This window comes from Heterocephalus glaber, unplaced genomic scaffold (assembly GCF_053883595.1).
Source record: "Heterocephalus glaber isolate CG9 unplaced genomic scaffold, H.glaber_assembly_v1.0 deba00001523, whole genome shotgun sequence".
Lineage (NCBI taxonomy): Eukaryota > Metazoa > Chordata > Mammalia > Rodentia > Bathyergidae > Heterocephalus > Heterocephalus glaber.
In genome coordinates this window covers 9948881-9967311 of record NW_028258327.1, presented here as the reverse complement: position 1 = coordinate 9967311, position 18431 = coordinate 9948881, and the positions used below count along the sequence as shown (strand labels likewise).

At 35.9% G+C, this 18431-nt stretch overlaps 1 long non-coding RNA gene across 3 annotated transcripts in view; it reads left to right on the top strand.

Annotated features, from left to right (window-relative positions):
- The window catches only part of LOC106010867 (uncharacterized), a 1054961-nt gene that overhangs the window by 95245 nt on the left and 941285 nt on the right, over window positions 1-18431 (top strand). The window contains exon 2 of one of the 3 annotated variants that reach the window (XR_015441535.1): window positions 14071-14113. The exons of the other annotated variants lie outside the window; for them this stretch is intronic. This is a non-coding gene — a long non-coding RNA (uncharacterized LOC106010867). The remainder of the gene's footprint in view (window positions 1-14070; window positions 14114-18431) is intronic. 3 annotated transcript variants of the gene reach the window in all.

Sequence of the window (18431 nt, the reverse complement as noted above, 5' to 3'; positions counted from 1 at the left end):
TCAATCACACACCCGTGACCCAGTATCATACACCCATGATCTAGTCAGCCCCAAAAGCCCCACCTATGAGTTTGTGAGGCTTTGGAGGAACATCTAGATATAAGCCATAACAGTGACTAATTTAACGAGTTGATTTCAAGTGGGACATGTATGCTTTTCTAAAGCAAAATAATTAGTATTAATATAATTTTGTTCAATTTAAATTGAGTAATTCATTACAATTCAATAAATCCTCAAATACAAAAAGAATTTATTTAAATGATGGATGCTTTCTTGGCTTTTAATGTTTAAAGTTAAAAGAGGTATGCTTAAATTTCACCAATGGAAGTGCTTTTTTGATATGTTTCATATACTTATTTGCATTTAACATCATTTGAATGTCTGCATGAAGTATACTGATACCACCAAATGTTGGAATTTGAGTTACTTATAAAGTCTACCCTGTTGATAGTTTGTGAACATGATTTGCACTTTGCTCAAAGGTACATGATATGTTCGTTTTTCTTCCTAAAACCTAATTTGTAGAGAAGCATGGCAACCTAATTTCAGTAGTGATCATTTAGGGCTATAGCTTCTGAATATAAATCAGAAAATAACATGGTTAGTCTCCTGAAGTTAGAGAATTGACATTTATCTGTGAATTAGAAGGTTTGGGAAATTTTGTCCCCCCATAGACTTAACCTAACATTTTTTGTTCAACATCTTTATTATATATTTGTGTGCTATTTATTGAAGGAACAACATTCCTGAGGCAAAATAAATTAGAGCACATGTATTAGTCAGGCTTCTTCAGAGAAACAGAATTAGAAGCAGAAAATATTTATTTGCAACTAGATCTTTAATAAGAATAGCTCATGTGATTATGGAGGTCAAGAAGTCCCATGATTTGTCATCTGTAAGCTAGAGAATCACTAAACCTGGTGGCTTAATGTGGTCTGAGTCTGAAAGCAGGAAAAACAGTAGAGTTGATCATATAAGTCCCGGTCCAAGTCTGAAAGGCCAAGAAACAGGAATGTTGATATTTGATAGCAGATGAAGATGGTTATCTCAGCTTCAGCAGAAGCAGGAAATTTGCCTTTTCTCCACCTTTTTCTTCTATTTTGGCTCTCAACATATTGAATGATTTCCATCTTCCTTACTTAGCCAATTCAAATACTAATCTCACCTGTAATTGCTTTCACATGCACACCTAGAAATAATGTTTAACAGCTATTTCAGCATCCCTTAGCCTAGTTAGTCTGACATATAAAATTATCACAAGTCCACCTCTTGTCAACTTGGTACCCATATGTATTTCCTTAAATCATACTTAATCTCTAAATAACTGACAATGATAATAACAAGGTCATAATTCTACCTAACATGATGTACAGATATTTTGTGTACAACTACAAACACACTAATCCTTTGGATAGAAGAGGAGTAGTCTTTGATGCTTATTCTTCCCTTGATATCCCATCACTCAAAAACTATGATGTAAAATTAACAATATTTAAAAACTGATGTAAAATTAATACATCTTGTGTTATATAATAAGAGAGGAAAAACGAAGGTATTTGCTTAGTCTGTTTGTGTACATGTGTGTACAAACATATTCGGAAGAAAATACAGAGGAAATACTGAATACAATAGCATTTTTTGTTTCTGTAACTGGTCACTTGGTTGCAGCTAGTATTTTTGATTATTTTTGTCTATTGCTGAATTTGAATTCTCTTTGCCTTGAGAAAGTACCTCAGCTATTCCTAGTTCTTTACCTGGTGGGCTAACCTAGCTTTCACTTCTGGTCTGGGCTATTATTAGTCCTGCCTGGTTTGGGCTTTTGTTTTCCACTTTAGTCATAAGGCATGGTAATACTGAAAAATGCCCTAAGGGACTTGCTATATTCTAGGCATTCTCTCCCTTACTTCCACTGTGGAATAGTAGTCAGAATCATTCAGCCAGCCAACACATTAATTCCTTTCTTTGCCCATTGACTAGAGGCATAAGGAGCCCAAAGTGGACAGTTGGCAGTGTTAACCTCCAATTCAATAGAATTATTTTTCTGTTTCTTGGTAGTGACATTTCTGACTCTGAAACCAAGATCTCTGGGCCAGTGAAGCATAAAATTGTTGGAATAAGAAGTAAAAATGTTGCTAGTAGGTTACTTTTAATAGTAGAGATAATAGTGAGAGGTGACACTCCCATTTCCACTATTTATTCCTGGACCTGCAAGCTATTGGAAAAACCTGGAAACTATTAGCTATTGGAAAAACAGCAGTGATTCAGTCCATATACAGCCCCTGGAGAATCTTGTTTCAGTCCTTCAAGGTATTGCCACCTACCTTGCCGGTGTTATAACAGGATCTTCAAAGGACATTTCATTATAGCATCAACTGCTTCAGGATGGTGGGAAATGTGGTAAGGCCACTGAATTACAAAAACATGGGTCTGTTTTTGTACTTCTGCTGTGAATAAATTCCTTGATCATAAACCACAGTGTGTGGAATATCATTATAGTGGATAAGGCATTCTGTAAGTTTATGGATGGTAATTGTGGCAGAAGCATTTTGTACAAGGAAGACAAATCCATGCTCAAAATAGGTGTCTATTCAAGTAAGTACAAAATGCTGACCTTTTTACAGTGGAAGCTGCTGAATGTAATCACCTTGCTACGTGGTTGCTGCATGAGCACCCTGAGGAGTGATGCCATCAGTAGGTACTCAGGTTGGTCTGGGTGCATTCTGTGTACTTCTGTCAGGTGGAGGACTTCCCTTCACCACCACCCTTCAGAGATACCCCAGAAAGGGATTGTAGAGCTGCACCTCTTTCCTTTTGTGTGGTGCCTGCATATCATGTAGAACCATCTGTAAACCAGACCCAAGTTTTCTCTTCCTCTGCCAGCCAACTTTAGGGAGCTATCCATGAAACCATAGGTGCAGCTGGGATAGAGAGAATGTGGCAGGATTGGGGACCATGGGCATTTGCCAGATCAATAGCTGCATGACAGGTACCAGGGGATGTGTTCATATAATAATATATTTTAATTTAATAATAGTAATAATAATAATAATAATAAACGTATCCAACATTGAGTGGCTACTGTAAATTAGACATTTTTATAAGCACTTTATATTTATTAAATTGTTAACTCTTTAAAACAACCCTATGAAATAGATACTGTTATCTCTGATTTATGGACATGAAAACTGAGTTTCAGAGTTCTTAACTTGCCTATGAGTATACAGCTGGTAAATGGAAAAACTGGAATTCAAACCCTGAATGTGTGGCTATTTGCTGGCTAAAATATGGTGTTTTATCTTCCCATATTGAATATATGTTTACAGTAAAGCTCTTAATAAGAAGCCAATGAGAGTCTATAATTATGTTGAATCTAGCTAACTTAAAAAAAATTAGTATGAACTGGTGATTTAGTGAAAGAGAAGTACTTTTCTGCCTATGTCCTTAGATTGAACATGGACCCCAATGATATCATAAATGTGGTTAAGATTAGATTTAGCACATATGTTTGAAATATAGTTAGTTACTACTTGAAACTTTGTCTTTAGAAGCCATTTGACTTTCCAAATCCTCAGGTTTTTAAAATCTTTAAAATGGGAATGAGAACTCTCATGTATCTCTGATAGATTTCTAGTAAAGACCAAGTAAAATAGCCTTTGTGAAAGACCCTACACCATCATGCTCAACTCTATTGGCAATAAAAATTCTATTGACAAAGATTCTAATATACAGTGTAGGCAGGGATAGAGATAGGTATATGGTTGTATATAATATTCCAAAAGCAGGTGTAATACTTGCCTTTGAGATTGACTAGTACCTGCTCTTCCCTTTTAGACTCTCATGATACTCTGTGATTAACCAATGCTTCATCTACCTTTGTCCGTATATGTTCCAAATCTTGCTTGTCAGTATCAGTGTTTTGAACCCATATTTTAGCCCAGCAAAAGACAGAAAAATTACCCCCAGCTGAACACTCACACAGGTGTTCCTTGTCCACATCCAGAAATTGTCCTGGGAGAGGTATGTGTTGTCTTTAGTCTGAGTCTGCCTCACAGGCTAATCCAACCACGGATTCAAATCACATCCACATTGAGTGCCAAATATAGGGAATGGGATTGGGGATGTTACCAGAGACCTCTACAGTGGGTGCTGGTCTCCTGGGATGCTCTACAACACAAAGTTGAATAAAAATACAGACAGAAACAAGACTTAAAAAGAATTGGGTCTTGGGATGATCAGTGCTGCTCTTGGCAGCAAAGACAAGGGGTACCAAGGGCTCCCAGTATTTTATTGACTACAAGCATGGAAAGATAGGAAAGGTATGCTTTGAAGACATCTAGCAGCACAGTGTGAAGCTTCCTGGAAGCATCTGGCTGGAAGCATCTGGTGATGGCTGATATGCAGGCAGGAATAGCTGATATGTAGGCAGAGATAGCTGATATGCAAACAGGGATGTAAAGTTTTCACTTCTCTAAAAATAATGGAGGGAACTTAGAAAGGAAGACCTGGAAATTTTCCAGTGCTAGGTTTCTACACACTTATTTGAATACTACTTTATAATGCTGATGCTGATAGTAAAAACATGTATTAAGCTTTTATTATGTTTCACTTACTGTTCAATGCCTAATAACCCCAGTTATTAGATGGAAAAACTGAGGCACAAAGAGATTAAATAATTTGCCATAGATCAGATAGATAAATCTCAATAGACTGGGAATACATATGTAAACTGCCATGATATGCTGTCAGAAATGCTCTAATAGAATACATACATGGTGCTTTAAGAGTGCAGTGAAGGTGGAGTACTACTCAGCCATAAAGAACGAGAAACTAGAGATATTAATAGCTAAGTGGATGCACATTGAGGCCATACTCTTAAGTGAAATAAACAGGACACACATGTGTAAATACCAAATAGTTTCTCTGGTATGAAAAACTAAAAGTGTAAATAAGAATCAAAATGCATAATTGATTTTGTGAAATAGGAAGAAAATGTCTAAAGGAGTAGGGGAAGTGGGAAGGGTAGGGGAAAGGAAAGAAGGGAAAGGAAAAATATGATAAAAGGAAAAACATGGAAACAAAGTCTTTGTAAATAGGGAAAGGTGGAGGGGGTGAAGGGAGGGCAGGGAAATGGGGAAAAAATAAGAACCAAGATACATCATGTAAAGGTACAAGATCCCAATGATGAGTGTAACTGTATTGTATACTTAAAATGTACCAATAAGCTTAATGGAAAAAAAAAGTTCAGTGAAGGGAATTTTGCCTACATATGTGGTTGAGAGGATAGGCTTTACAGAGATTGTGGTGTTGGCCTGAATAACAAAGTAGAAAGGTTGGTGTTTGACAAGCCAAGAAAATGGGGAATGGTATTTCTAACAGGGAGAGATATAAACATTAAAGCATGGAGATGGGAAAGTGGTAATTTAATTGGGAAGAAGTAACATTTACAAGTAACATAGTGTAGCTAGAGAATAGGTTTTGGTTGGTGAGATGTGAAATGAGAATAGAAAGATAGTTTTGGGTTAGTTATATCCTGAATGGCAAGAGCTTGTCACATCCTGTTAGTTGGCATGGGGTGTGTGTGTGTGTGTGGGGGGGCAATGAAACAATTTTAAGACTAAGGAGAGAGATAATAGTACCAGTTAGCACTTATGTGACTCTTACTATATGTCATGCACTGTTATAAGTGCTTTACTAATTTAACACAGTTAATACTCATAACAACCCCATGCTATACATAAACCATTTTATTATCTCCATTTTATAACTGATTAACTGAGAAAACAGGTAGTGAGATTAATAGCTGCTCAAGGTTTATAGCTAATAAGTGGCTGCAGTGAGATCTGAGTCCAGATAGTTTAACCTAAGAGTTTTTCTTCTCACTAACATACTATACCGGATTTTTCATGTGTTTTGAAGAAAATATTTCTGGAGGCAGCATAGATAATGGATTATATGTGGAGATTGGAGATAGGGAGAACTACTTGCAGTGGTCCATGAAGGAAATACTTGGGGACTGAACCAAGTTAGTGTTTATAGTCTCCAAAATCAGATTGGAGAATTTAAAAGAACTATAACTTGTTTGTGAGGGTATTAATTGAGGGAGCTGTCTAAGATGTTTCTTATGTTGTGTGCAAACTTAAAGATCAAAGTGGGGAGAAGTTAGACAATTAATTTAGAGGTGGGAACACAACTCTAGGGAGTGGTGGAGATGGTTCAGGAATAATAGTATCTACCTTGTCTCAAGAGGGCGGATGTTCTGAGGTTCCAGTGAATTTCTGCTATTTAAAAATATGACAATATACTCCTGTTTCTTCAAAGAATTTTTAGATATGAATCTTTATGGACAATCCTCTGATTTTTAAATGTTGGTAAATAACTTGCAAATAGAAAAACAATTGTATAACTCAGAAAAATAAATCTTCCAGCTGAATTAAGGCTTATAGATGTCATTTTAAAATCTCTACAATGATACTGGATTTGACAACTAAGAATATTAATGGTTTTAGAGGATGTAGAGATAAAAGAAGGTTGGTGGATAGGTGAAGATGTATTTAGAGCTGTGGATATACTTTTGTAGCTATTTGTTGAGTGGCTCAGAAAAATGTTTGGAAACAGGTAATGCCATGAAGTAGAAGGTATGAAAATGGTCTAAGAGTAAATATCAGTAATGTGAGAAGAGAATTCTTAGTCAGTGACATAGCCATTATAACCAGTGTCATCATCACTAGTGCTATATTAAGTGCAAACTGCTTTGCAGATTTTACATTTAAATTTACTGCCAAGTACTTCACATGCATTGTCTTACTGAATCCTAACAACAACCCCCTGAATCAGATATTATTATTACTATTACTATGCCTATTTTACAGATGAAGATGAATCTTAAAACAAGTGAGTGATAAAGCTGGGACTCAAACTTACATTTTCCTGTCACTAGTCAGTAATACAAGCAGGAGCATAGAGAGTAGGAGTCTAGAAATAGGAAATGAGAGCTTCTGCTTCCCCAATTGAAAAAGTAAATGTTTTATTTTGAGATAATTGTGACACATGCAGTTATAAGAAATAATATAGGGAGATCCCCTATGTGCTTTATCCAGTTTTCCCCAGTGGTAACAATTTTGCAAAACTATATTTTATTATCTAGGATATTGACACTGATACAGTCAAGATAGAGAAGAACATGTACACACTATACTTTTTTTTAAATGTAAAAATTTCTTTTTTTATTAGTACATGTTTGCAGTTTATTATGTTTGCATTCCTTGTGTGGAGTTGGTACATTTACATAACAAATCTTAATTTAATTCCTTTTTCATTCCATTTTCCTTTTTTCTTTCTGCTTTTCCTCTGTCTTTTTTTTTTTAAGAGTAGGAAAAATTTATCGAGAGAAAAAATGCTTCTATCTAAGAGAGACAGAAGGGGGACTGGAAAGTGGGTTGCCTGCTCACCCAACTTCTCAAGGGTGTTTTATGAGACAAAACCACAAGGTGAGGTGGGTTCAAGGTGAGACAAAACTATAGTCAACAGTAAGTAAGTACAGTTACCTAGTTAATATTTGATCCACTGAGAAATCACAAGGTGGACAAAACTATGAACAACCAATAAGATTATGACAAGTATAGTTGCTTAGGTAATATTGATTAAATGGGGATCCAATGGGGAAACAAGTCATGGTAGCAAGTGTACAAGGAATGAGCAAGGATTTTCGGTGGAAAGGGGTGGGTCAGGGATCTTTCTTGGAAGATCTTTGTCCCCCACCCATGTGATTGATACTTATTTAGAGTATCAGTCACTGCTATTTATCCTACATGGGTGTGGTAGTTTCTCTTCTTTTACAATGTTGCCCTTCAGTGAATGCCACTTGATTGTCCTCCATGTTGGCTCCTGTCTAACTGCCTACAAGATATCTAATGAATTTAGTCTCTTTTTTCGGTACTGGGGACTGAACTCAGGACCTTACGCTTGCCAAGCAGGCGCAGTGACCCTGAGATAAATCCCTGGCTTGATCACCTTCTCATTTGAGAAAAATCTATCTTCCTACTTTCTATCATCTATAATTTATTTTGTCCTTTATTTATAATTTGGGTTTATCATATAAGAAAAACTGTACAATACTTAAGCTTGTGTGTCCAATTTATTTCACTCAACATTATGGTCTCAAGATACATCCATTTCTCTACAGATGATTCAAGTTTACCTTTCTTTTTGGTAGAGTACTATCCCTTTGTATGTAAATACCTTTTTTAGTTCATGCATCTGTTGACGGACATATAGGTTGCTTCCAAAATTTAGCTATTATGAATTATGCTACTATAAACACAGACATGCATGTGTTCCTGTGACATGATGTCTCTGTCTTTTTCATTAAGGTAACTAGAAGGTGAATAGCTAGGTCAAATAGAGCTTCTAGTTTCAGTTTTTTTGAGAAATCACCACACTGATTTCCACAGTAATTGTTCTAGTTTGCATTCCCACCAACAATGAAGAAGGGTTTCTTTTTCCCTGTAGCCTCGCCAGATTTAATTTTATGTGATTTCTTGATCATGGCCATTCTTTCTGTTTACCTTATTATTTCCAGTATTTGTCATGGATATACATGGCATTATGTTTGAAATTTTATCATCCATGTGTTCATTACTAGTATATAGAAATGAAATAGATTTTTATGTTTATCTTAGATATCCCATGACCTTGATAAATTAATTTATTCTAGGAATTTCTTGGGGGATTTTCTATGTCATTTGTATCATCTGAAATTAGGAAAACTTTTCTTTCTTCCTTGGTTATCTAGATGATTTTATTTAATTTATTCTCTTGACTTTTTCTCCTCATTTTCTGTACTTTTCTACATGACTATGTTCAATAAGAATGGTAAAAATTGCGATCCTTGCCTTGTTTCTGATAGCCATGGGAAAGTATTCAGTCTTTCAACATTAAGTACATTAGCAGCTATAGTTTTACGTTTTTCTTTTAAAAAGTGGATACTGCTTATCAAGTTGAGGAAATTTCCTTCTATTCCTATTACTCAGAGAGGTTTTGTCATGAATGGGTGATGACTCTTTTTTCTGCGGTGATGTCTTTTGTCAAATGAGTTTCTTGCACCAACTGATGTGATCATCTGATTTTTCTTAGTGTGGTGGATAACACTGACAAAGTTTTGAATACTGGACTAGTGTTGTACCCCTGGAATAAATCTTACTTTATTATAATGTATAATTCTTTTTACATATTGCTGAATTTCATTGTCTGTTTTTTGTTAGTCTTACTAGAGATTTGGCAATTTTATCTTTTCATTCTCCTATTGTTTTTGTTTTCAATTTTATTGATTTCTACTTATTTTAAATTATTTTTTCTTCTATTTGCTTTAGGTCTATTTTTCTTCCTTTTTCTAAGTTCTTAAGGTAGTAACAGATTATTGATTTGTGATCTTTCATTTTTCCAGTAGCGCTTTAACTCCTTGAGATATTTCTTCTTTTAAACCATAGTTCATTTAGAAATATGGTGTGTTGTTTAGTTCTAAATGTTCATAGATTTTCCTCTTATGTTTCTGTTACTGATTTCTAGTTTGATTACATTGTGGGTACACAGAACATTCTGTATGTTGTCTATCCCATATGGTAATGATGTATAATTCTTTCTATATATTGTTAGATTTGGTTGCTAGTAATTTGTATCCTTGTTTATGGCAGATATTGGCCAATAGTCTACTTTTCTTTCTTCCACTTATTAATAGACGTTACCCACAATGGTAATAGCTGATTCTAGTCTTCTTTTTGGTACTGGGAATCGAACTCAGGACCTTGTACTTTTGAGGTAGGCACAATGCCACTGAGCTAAATCCCCAGCCAGATTCTACTCTTTAAAAATAGTTGTTATGCTGTATTAGTTTGTTCAGTTAGTGGTCCTTTCCTATGAGGGCTCACATGCTGAGGGCAGAGACCTTGTCAGTTTCTTATATTAGGCTAATATTGGCATCATGGGCCATGTTGGGAAGTTTTCCTTCTTCTTACATTTTCTTAGGATAGTCTATGAAGAATTGTTATTAATTCTACTTTAAATGTATGATAGAATTCATAAATATTTGCGTCTGGAGTTTTCTTGGTAGATAGTATTTTGACTACTAATTCAATCTCTTTATTTTTCTTAGGCCTATTAGGATTTTTTTACGTTTTATTTTGTCATTTTCAATAGTGTCATTTGGGGAAGATTTATTGAAATAATTTTTCATAGTATTCTAATACTTTTAAATTAATTTATTTTTAATTAACAAATAATAATTGTGTATTTTAAAGAAGTTCCTATAAGGGCAGTATTAATACTATCTCTTAATTTTTTTGATGAGGTAAGGTTTTTCAGTATTGTATTGCTCAATACAGCTTGTTTTGTTAATTTCCTTTATCTTTTAAAAGAACCAATTTTCTGTTTTACCAGTTTTTTCAATTCTTTTATTCTCTATTTTGTTAATTTTCACTCAGTATTTTTACCTTTATTTTGCTTTTTAAAGGCTTATTTTACCCTCGCCTTTTTAGTATTTCTAGGTGGGAACTTAGTTTATTGACTTGAAGGAATTTTTCCAAATATTATAAATATCCTCTTAAATACATACTCCTTAGCTGTTTACCATATGTTTTGATATGTTATATCTTGATTTTAATTCTTCTCAAAATGTTTTCTAATTTCTGTTTTGATTTCTTCTCTTACCTGAGAATGTTGCTTAATTCCCACTTATTTTTGAATTTTCCAAACTTTCTTGTTATTGCTTTCTAATTTTATTACGTTGTGATGAGAGATGACACTTTGTATGATTTCTAGCCACTTAAATTTACTAGGGTTCATTTTATGGCCGTGTATGTGATCCATCCTTGGGAAGATTTTATGCGCGCTTGAGAAGAATGTATATATTCTGCTATATTAATTTCCTGTGGCTACTGTAACAAATTACCTTAACTTTGTTGGTTTAATTTTTTTTGTTTTTTTTGGTACTGGGGATTGAACTCAGGACCTTGTGCTTGCGAGGCAGGTGCCAGAACCACTGAGCTAAATCCCCAGCCCTGACTTTGTTGGTTTAAAACAACAGAAACATATGCCCTCACAAGTCCGATGGCAAGAAGTTTGAAATCAATATCATTGTCTGAAATCAAGCCTTTCTATCTTTTTAGTTGCTGTCAGAATTCCTTGAATTGCGACTGCATCAATACAATCTCTGCCACTTTGGTAACTTCCATACTGGGGAATTTCCATCAATCTATGCTTTACTGAATCTCGCAGTCTTTATTGAACCCATCTGCTGAGTTCCTTTAAATTACTATATTTTTCAGCTCTATGCTTTCCATTTGCTTCTACTTTATATCTTCTCTTTCTTTGTTGAAGCTTTCTATTTTTTCAATTCCTTTAGAGCATTTTTTTATTCATTAAGTTTATTGGTACATTTTAGGTATACATTATTATTACATTCATCATTGGGAATTTGTACCTGTACATGATATATCTTGGTTCTTAATTTTTCCCCATTCCTCTTCATTCCCTTCCACCCTGCTCCCGTACCTGTTTAAAAAAGCCTTGTCTCTGTTTTGTCCTTCTTTTCTCATATTTTTTGTTTCCTTTCCCCCACCCCCCTCCCTACTTCCTCTTCCCCTTTGCACCTTCTCTTCCTATTTCACATTATCTATTATACATTTTGGTCTTCATTTACATTTTCAGTTTCTTACACCAAAGAAACTATTCAGTATTTACGCAAGTGTCCTATTTATTTCACTTGAGTATGGCCTCAATGTACATCCATTTAGCTATAAATGTCTATAGTTTATCATTCTTTATGGCTGAGTAGTACTATTCCATTTTATAGAAAAAAAAAAAGCACATCTTCTTTATCCAGTCACCAGTTGATGGGCATGCGGGCTGTTTCCAAGATTTAGCGATTACAAACTGTGCCGCTATGAACATGGGTGCACGTATATCACTGTGGTATGATGGTTTTAATTTTGGGGGGAAGATACCCAGCAGGGGAATAGCTGGATCAAATGGGACCTCTAATCCTAGTTTTTTGAGGACTCTCCACACTGATGTCCATAGTGGTTGCAGCAGTCTACACTCCCACCAGCAGTGGAGAAGTGTTCCTTTTTCCTCACAACCCTGCCAGTATTTGTTATTGGTTGTTTTTTTGATAGCAGCCATTCTTTCTGGAGTGAGATGGATTCTCAGTGTTGTTTGCATTTGCATCTCTCAAACGACCAGTGATGTTGAACACGTTTTTCATATGTTTATTTGCCGTTTCTACTTCTTCATCTGAGAAATGTCTGTTCATTTCAGATGCCCATTTTTGGATTGGGTCTCTAAATTTGGGAGGTCTGTTTTTTTTTTTAAATTCTTTATATATTCTAGATAGTAAACCTTTGAGGAACAACTGGTAAAATTTTTTTTCCCACATTGTGGGTTGTCTCTTCACACTGCTGGTGGTTTCTCTTGCTGTGCAGAAGCCTTTTAATAAGATAAGATCCAGTTGTTGATACTTTGTGCTAGTTCCTGTGCAACTGAGGTTTTGTTCATAGTCTTTTCCTTCACCAGTATCTTCAAGAGTTCTACCTAACCTATCTTCTAGCAGGTTTAGTGTTTCTGGTTTAATAATGATATCTTTGATCCATTCCAATTTTAATTTAGTGCATGCTGAGAGATAAGGGCCTAGTTTTAATCTTTGGCAAGTTGAAACCCAGTTTTTCCAGTACCATTTATTTAAAGAGACTATTTTTCCTCCAGTGAAGGTGATTTGCTCTTTTGTCAAAGATGAGGTACCTGAGTATGTCTGGAGTTGTTTCTGCATCTTCTAATCTATTCCATTGATTCTGGGGTCTGTTTCTTTGCCAGTACCATGCTGTTTTTATCACAGTAATTTTGTACTGTTGTTTCAAATTGGGCATAGTGATACCTTGTCTTTGTTGCCTAGAATTGCGTTTGGTATTTTAGGTCTCTTCTTATCCCAAATGAATTTTTTTTAAATTGTTTTCACTAGTTCTGTGAAATATACTGTTGTAATATCAACTGGGATTGCATTGAATCTATATAGGAGTTTTGGAAGTATTGCCATTTTCACTGTATTGGTTCTTCCTACCCAAGAACAAGGAATATCTTCCATTTTCTGATGTCCTCTTTAATCTCTTTTTTCACAGTCTTGTAGTTTGCAGAATAGAGGTCTTTTACTTCCTTCATTAAATTGATTCCTAGGTATTTCATTTTTTTGAATGCTATTGTGAAAGGAGTTGTTTTTCCAGTTCCTCTCTTAATGAGTCTATTGTTTGTGTACAGGAAGGCTATTGAATGTTGAGTGTTGACCTTGTATCCAGCTACTCTACTGAATTTGGTTATTAAGTCTAGAAGACTTTTGATGGGGATTTGGGGGTCTTCTATATAGAGTATCATGTCATCTGCAAAAAATGATAATTTAAATTCATTTTCTATCTTTATTCCTTTTATTTCTTTCTCTTGTCTCATTGCTGTGGCTAATATTTCCAGAACGATATTGAACAGGAGTGATGATAGTGGACATCTTTGTCTTATTCCTGATTTTATCATGAAAGATTTCAGTTTTTGATCACTTAGTATAATATTGCCTGTTGCTTTTTCATAGATGGCTTTTATCAGGTTGAGATAAAAACCATTTATTCTGTTTTCTGTAGGGTTCTGTAGAATTTTGGGTTTTGTCAGATGCTTTTTCTGCATCTATTGAGATGAACATATGGTTTTTGTCTTTAGCTCTATTGATATAGTGTATTACATTTATTGATTTGCATATATGGAACCATCCCTGCATTTGTGGAATGAATCCTTTGGTCAGGGTGTAAGATCTTCTTGATGATCTTTTGCATTCTGTTTGCCAGTATCTTACTGAGAATTTTTGTGTCTGTGTTCATTAGGGAGATTGGCCTGTAGTTCTCTTTGTTGGTTGGGTCTTTCTCTGCTTTTGGGATCAAGGTAATGCTTGCTTCCAGGAATGAATTTGGGAGTATTGCTTCCCTTTAAATTTCACTGAAGAGTTAAAACAGTACTGGCAATAACTCTTTTCTTAATGTCTTGTAGAATTCAGCAGTGAAGCCATCAGTACCTGGGATTTTCTTTGTTGGTAAGTTTTTAATTGTGTTTTCAACTTTGTTGATTAATATTGGGTTGTTTTGAATTTTTATATCTTCTTGGTTCAACCTTAGTAATTCATATGTATCTAGGAATCTGTCCATTTCTTCTGTGTTTTCCATTTTATTGGAGTACAGTTTCTCAAAGTAAGTATTGATGATCCTCTGGATTTCTTCAGGGTCTGTTGTACTTTTACCCTTTCATTTCTAATAGCATGGATTTGGGTCTTTTTTTCCTTTTTTTGATAAGGTTGGCTAAGAGTTTGTCAATTTTGTTTATTTTTTCAAAGAACCAACTCTTTGCTTCATTGATTTTTTGTATTGTTCATTTAGTCTTCGTTGCATTGATTTCTGCTCTAATCTTTATAATTTCCTCCCTTGTATGAGCTTTGGGTTTGTCTCGCTCTTCTTTTTCTAGAAGCTTGAGATTCAGCATCAGGTTGTTTATTTCAGCTCACTCTGTTTTCCTAATATGGGTATTCAGTGCTATGAATTTCCTTCACAAGACTGCTTTCATTGTGTCCCATAAATTTCGGTATGCTATATTGGCATTGTTGTTTAATTGTAGGAATCTGATTTCTTCTTTAATTTCCTCTGTGACCCATTGGTTGTTCAGGAGGGTGTTATCAAATTTCCATGTGTTTATGAAGTTTCTGTTGTTTCTTTGCTATTGATCTCAATTTCATTGTGCTATGGTCTGGTAATATACAGGGGATAACTTGAATTCATTTTTATTTACTTAAACATGTTCTAGTGAGCTAGTATGTGGTGTATTTCGGAGAATGACCCATGTGCAGCTTAGAAGAACAGGTATTCTGGTTTTTTGAGGTGATCTGGAAGTCTGTGTTTGCATATTGTTTATGTGTCTTCCCATTTCTACTTTTTTTTTTTTTTTGGTACAGGCATTGAACTCAGGCCCTTGTGCTTGTGAAGCAGGTGGCAGAACCACTGAGCTAAATCCCCGGCCCCCCCATTTCTATTTTTTTATGTTGTTAATGTTTTTGGTTTAATTCCTGACTTGATGCTTGTATATTGTTTACTGCAAGTATCTTTATTGTGAGTATTTAGAATCCTTAGGGAATGACTACTCTTCAGAGGTATGTTCCAGGCATAGCTGGTCTTTGGGTTTTGAGCCTGTAATGACCATTAGGCAATCTCAGTCTTGGTATACCAGGAAGAACAACTGACTAGAGCAATCACATCACCTTAGCCAAAGTAATACAATCAGCATCAACAGTAGCATTGAACACAGCTTAGAAAATGACAAATTGTGGTAATTATTTATCTGTCACCTTCAACTGCATGAACTAGCCTTGAGTTTATATATCAAAATCTAGGACCAACCAGAAATATGTTTGCAGTAAATAAGCCCTTCAGTATATCAAATTTACCTTTCAGAAAGAAGACTTAGGAGGAGTTGGGGTTGGGGAATAGAGAAATAGAAGGAGAGAAAAGTTTAGAAGTAGGGCTAGAGGATGCAGGAAGATCATGTAAACTTTGGGAATCTAATGAAGACAGGAGGAAAAGAGAGAAGGAAGCAACAAAAGCAAGAACAGAACAAACTATCAGCAACTGGTGAACTACAAACTGTATTCATGCTCTTATAGAAGTAAGAACAATCAAGAAAAAACAAAACCAAGAAACAGCAGGAATAAGAAAGGAGCAAAATGAAGAAGAGGAAGGAAGGAGAAAAGAAAAGCAAGAAAAAACAAGAAAAAGAAAAAGAAAGAGAAGGAAAGAAAGAAAGAAAGAAAAGAAAAAAAGAAAAGAAAAGAAAAAGGAAAGAAAAGTTCCCTTCAAAGAATGTCTCTGGTGTTGTGGATATACAATATGGGCAGCTTGGTGCAGATCCGAGTCACTAAATCTCAGTGAGCCAGCTGTAGTCCACTGAGATTCAGGCTAGTTTCTGGTTTTGAGGCTGAAATGATCTCCAGGACCTCCTATGGGTTTGAAGTCTGCACTGATCTGCTGCAGCTTTGGGCCGCCCCTCTCCTACAGCAAGTCTTGGTTACGGTAGGAGGTGCTGATCCCAACCACTCACCAACTGCTGTAGTCCATTGTGTCTTTATTACAGTGGTTATCTTCACTCTCCTGGTGGGTTTCAATTCTCAGGCCCAAGCCTCGGAGAGGCCTTTCTCTGCTTCTTACCACTTTGCCATTTTCCTGAACTCAGAATGATGGTCTTTCTGCTCTCTGCAATTGTCTGGATCTGGTCATTGCTCTTGAGGTGGAACCCTCTGCTGATGGTGTGCAGGCAGGCAGCCCCAGCTACTGGATGCCCTTTTGAGCATATTTGTAGTAGCTTGCTAAAGCATTTTTATTTAGACTGTTTTGAAATTCTTATCAGATAGTTAAATATCTCTGACATGTCTGTATTGACATCTATTATGTTTTTTCATTCAGTTTGACATCTTTCTGGCTCTGTGGCCTCAGGTTTTGCTGTGGGGTTTGGTAGCCTGCTCCTTTCTTGGTCACTTTCCTAGTGACACCAGGCTTTTGTTAGTGCATTTGCCTACATCTGTGGGTTGTTTTTTGCTTTTTTTTGGTACCAGGGATTGAACTTGGGACCTTGTGTTTGCAAGGCAGGTGGCAGCACCATTGAGCTAAATCCTCAGCCCTATGTCTGTCTTTTTATTTCCATTTTTTTTCCCTTTGAGTGTGGAATATGAAGGGCTAAAAGAAAACACCAGTAACTTATTATCATGTTCTTTGTCAGGTCCTCAGTTCCCTGTGAGTTGTCTATCTTCTGCCTTTCAGTCATATTAGTTTTATATATATGTATATATATATATATGTTTCAGTTAAACACAACAGGAGGAAAAAAATTATATCTACTGGTGTCTGTTTTCCAACAAATGTTTTATCTACCTATTTGAAGCTCTAATTATTCACTTTATATGTTATGCACAAATAAAAAGAAAACCTAATAAACCCTATGCTTCCATAATGATCTATATTCTGCAATTTTTTCTCCCATAACCCTTTTTTTTGAGGGTAGGTTGAGATAGTATGAGTAAAATCTTATTAAATGCCTCTTTTTCCAGCTTTCCATTATTGTAACAAAATATCTGAGAAAATAAAATTATAAGGAGGAAAGATTTACTTTGGCTCACAGTTTTGCAGTTCCAGTCCATGGTTTGTTGTCCCTGTTGCTTTGGGCCTGTGACAAAGAAGCACATCATGGCAGAAGTGTATAACATAAGAAGCTCATTCACCTCATGGTGGGGAAGTGAAAGAAAAAGAGAGGAAGAGATCAGCATCTCACAATTCCTTTTTAGGGAATTCCTCCAATCACCTAAAACCTCACACTAGGTCCACTACATTCTAATAGCATTAAACTGAGGAGCAAGCTTTTAATTCATGGGCCTTTGGGGGCTATTCCATATCCACACTATAGAACTTGAAATGCTTGTGTAATTATTAATTGAAATTGAATACATATATGTATAATATTCTGAGCTACAAATATACTGCCAAGTGTTTATTGGACATGAAATGATGAGACTTTGGATGACTTCAAATAAATCTAGTTAATTCCATGCTTAACCTGTTCAATGCAGAAATGAACATTTTATCATTGTTTAAATGATTCAATACAGTGGTTTGAGAAAAATTTAATAGAGATTTGTGAGTCTGAATTTATGAAGTATACTTATCCCTCTGTGTTAGACTTTGAAGTTGTATGTGAAATTTTAAAAATTATTTGAATAAAAGAATTCAGAAGAAGTAGATCCCAGTAAGAAGCTGGTGTGGACCAGAGTGGCTTAGCTGCAGGCAAGTCCAGCCAAGGCCCTACCCAGACCACAGCCACTTGGCCCCACAGGCCCCCAAAGACCTGCCTGGAAAAGAGCTGTACAGGCACACAAGCAAAAGTCAGAGGACCACCCCAAACCATTGGTAAGTTCTTGCAGACCATAGACAGAAGCCTGCCCAGACACCAGTGACTAGGATGCAAGCAAAAGACCCTCCAAGACAACAGCTACATAGGAGGGCAGGCCCTAGCCAGAGGTATGCCTATATACAATCCCAAGTGTGCACAGGCCCCAGCCAGACCCTTGCCTGGAAAACAGGACAGCACAGGGATCCAGAAGCCTATGACTCTAAAGCCAGGAATTGCAGTGGTGAGCAGCAGAGAAAAGGCCACTCCTGGCTTGCTGAGAATTGAAGACCACTATGAGAGCCAAAAGTTGCCTCAACAAAGGTGCAGAAGGCTGAATCTGTTGAAATGAGAAGACACACAAACAAGTCTCAAAACCAGAATTCCACATCACCTAAGGCAACCCCAAAGGGCAATGAGATTAAACAATCTGA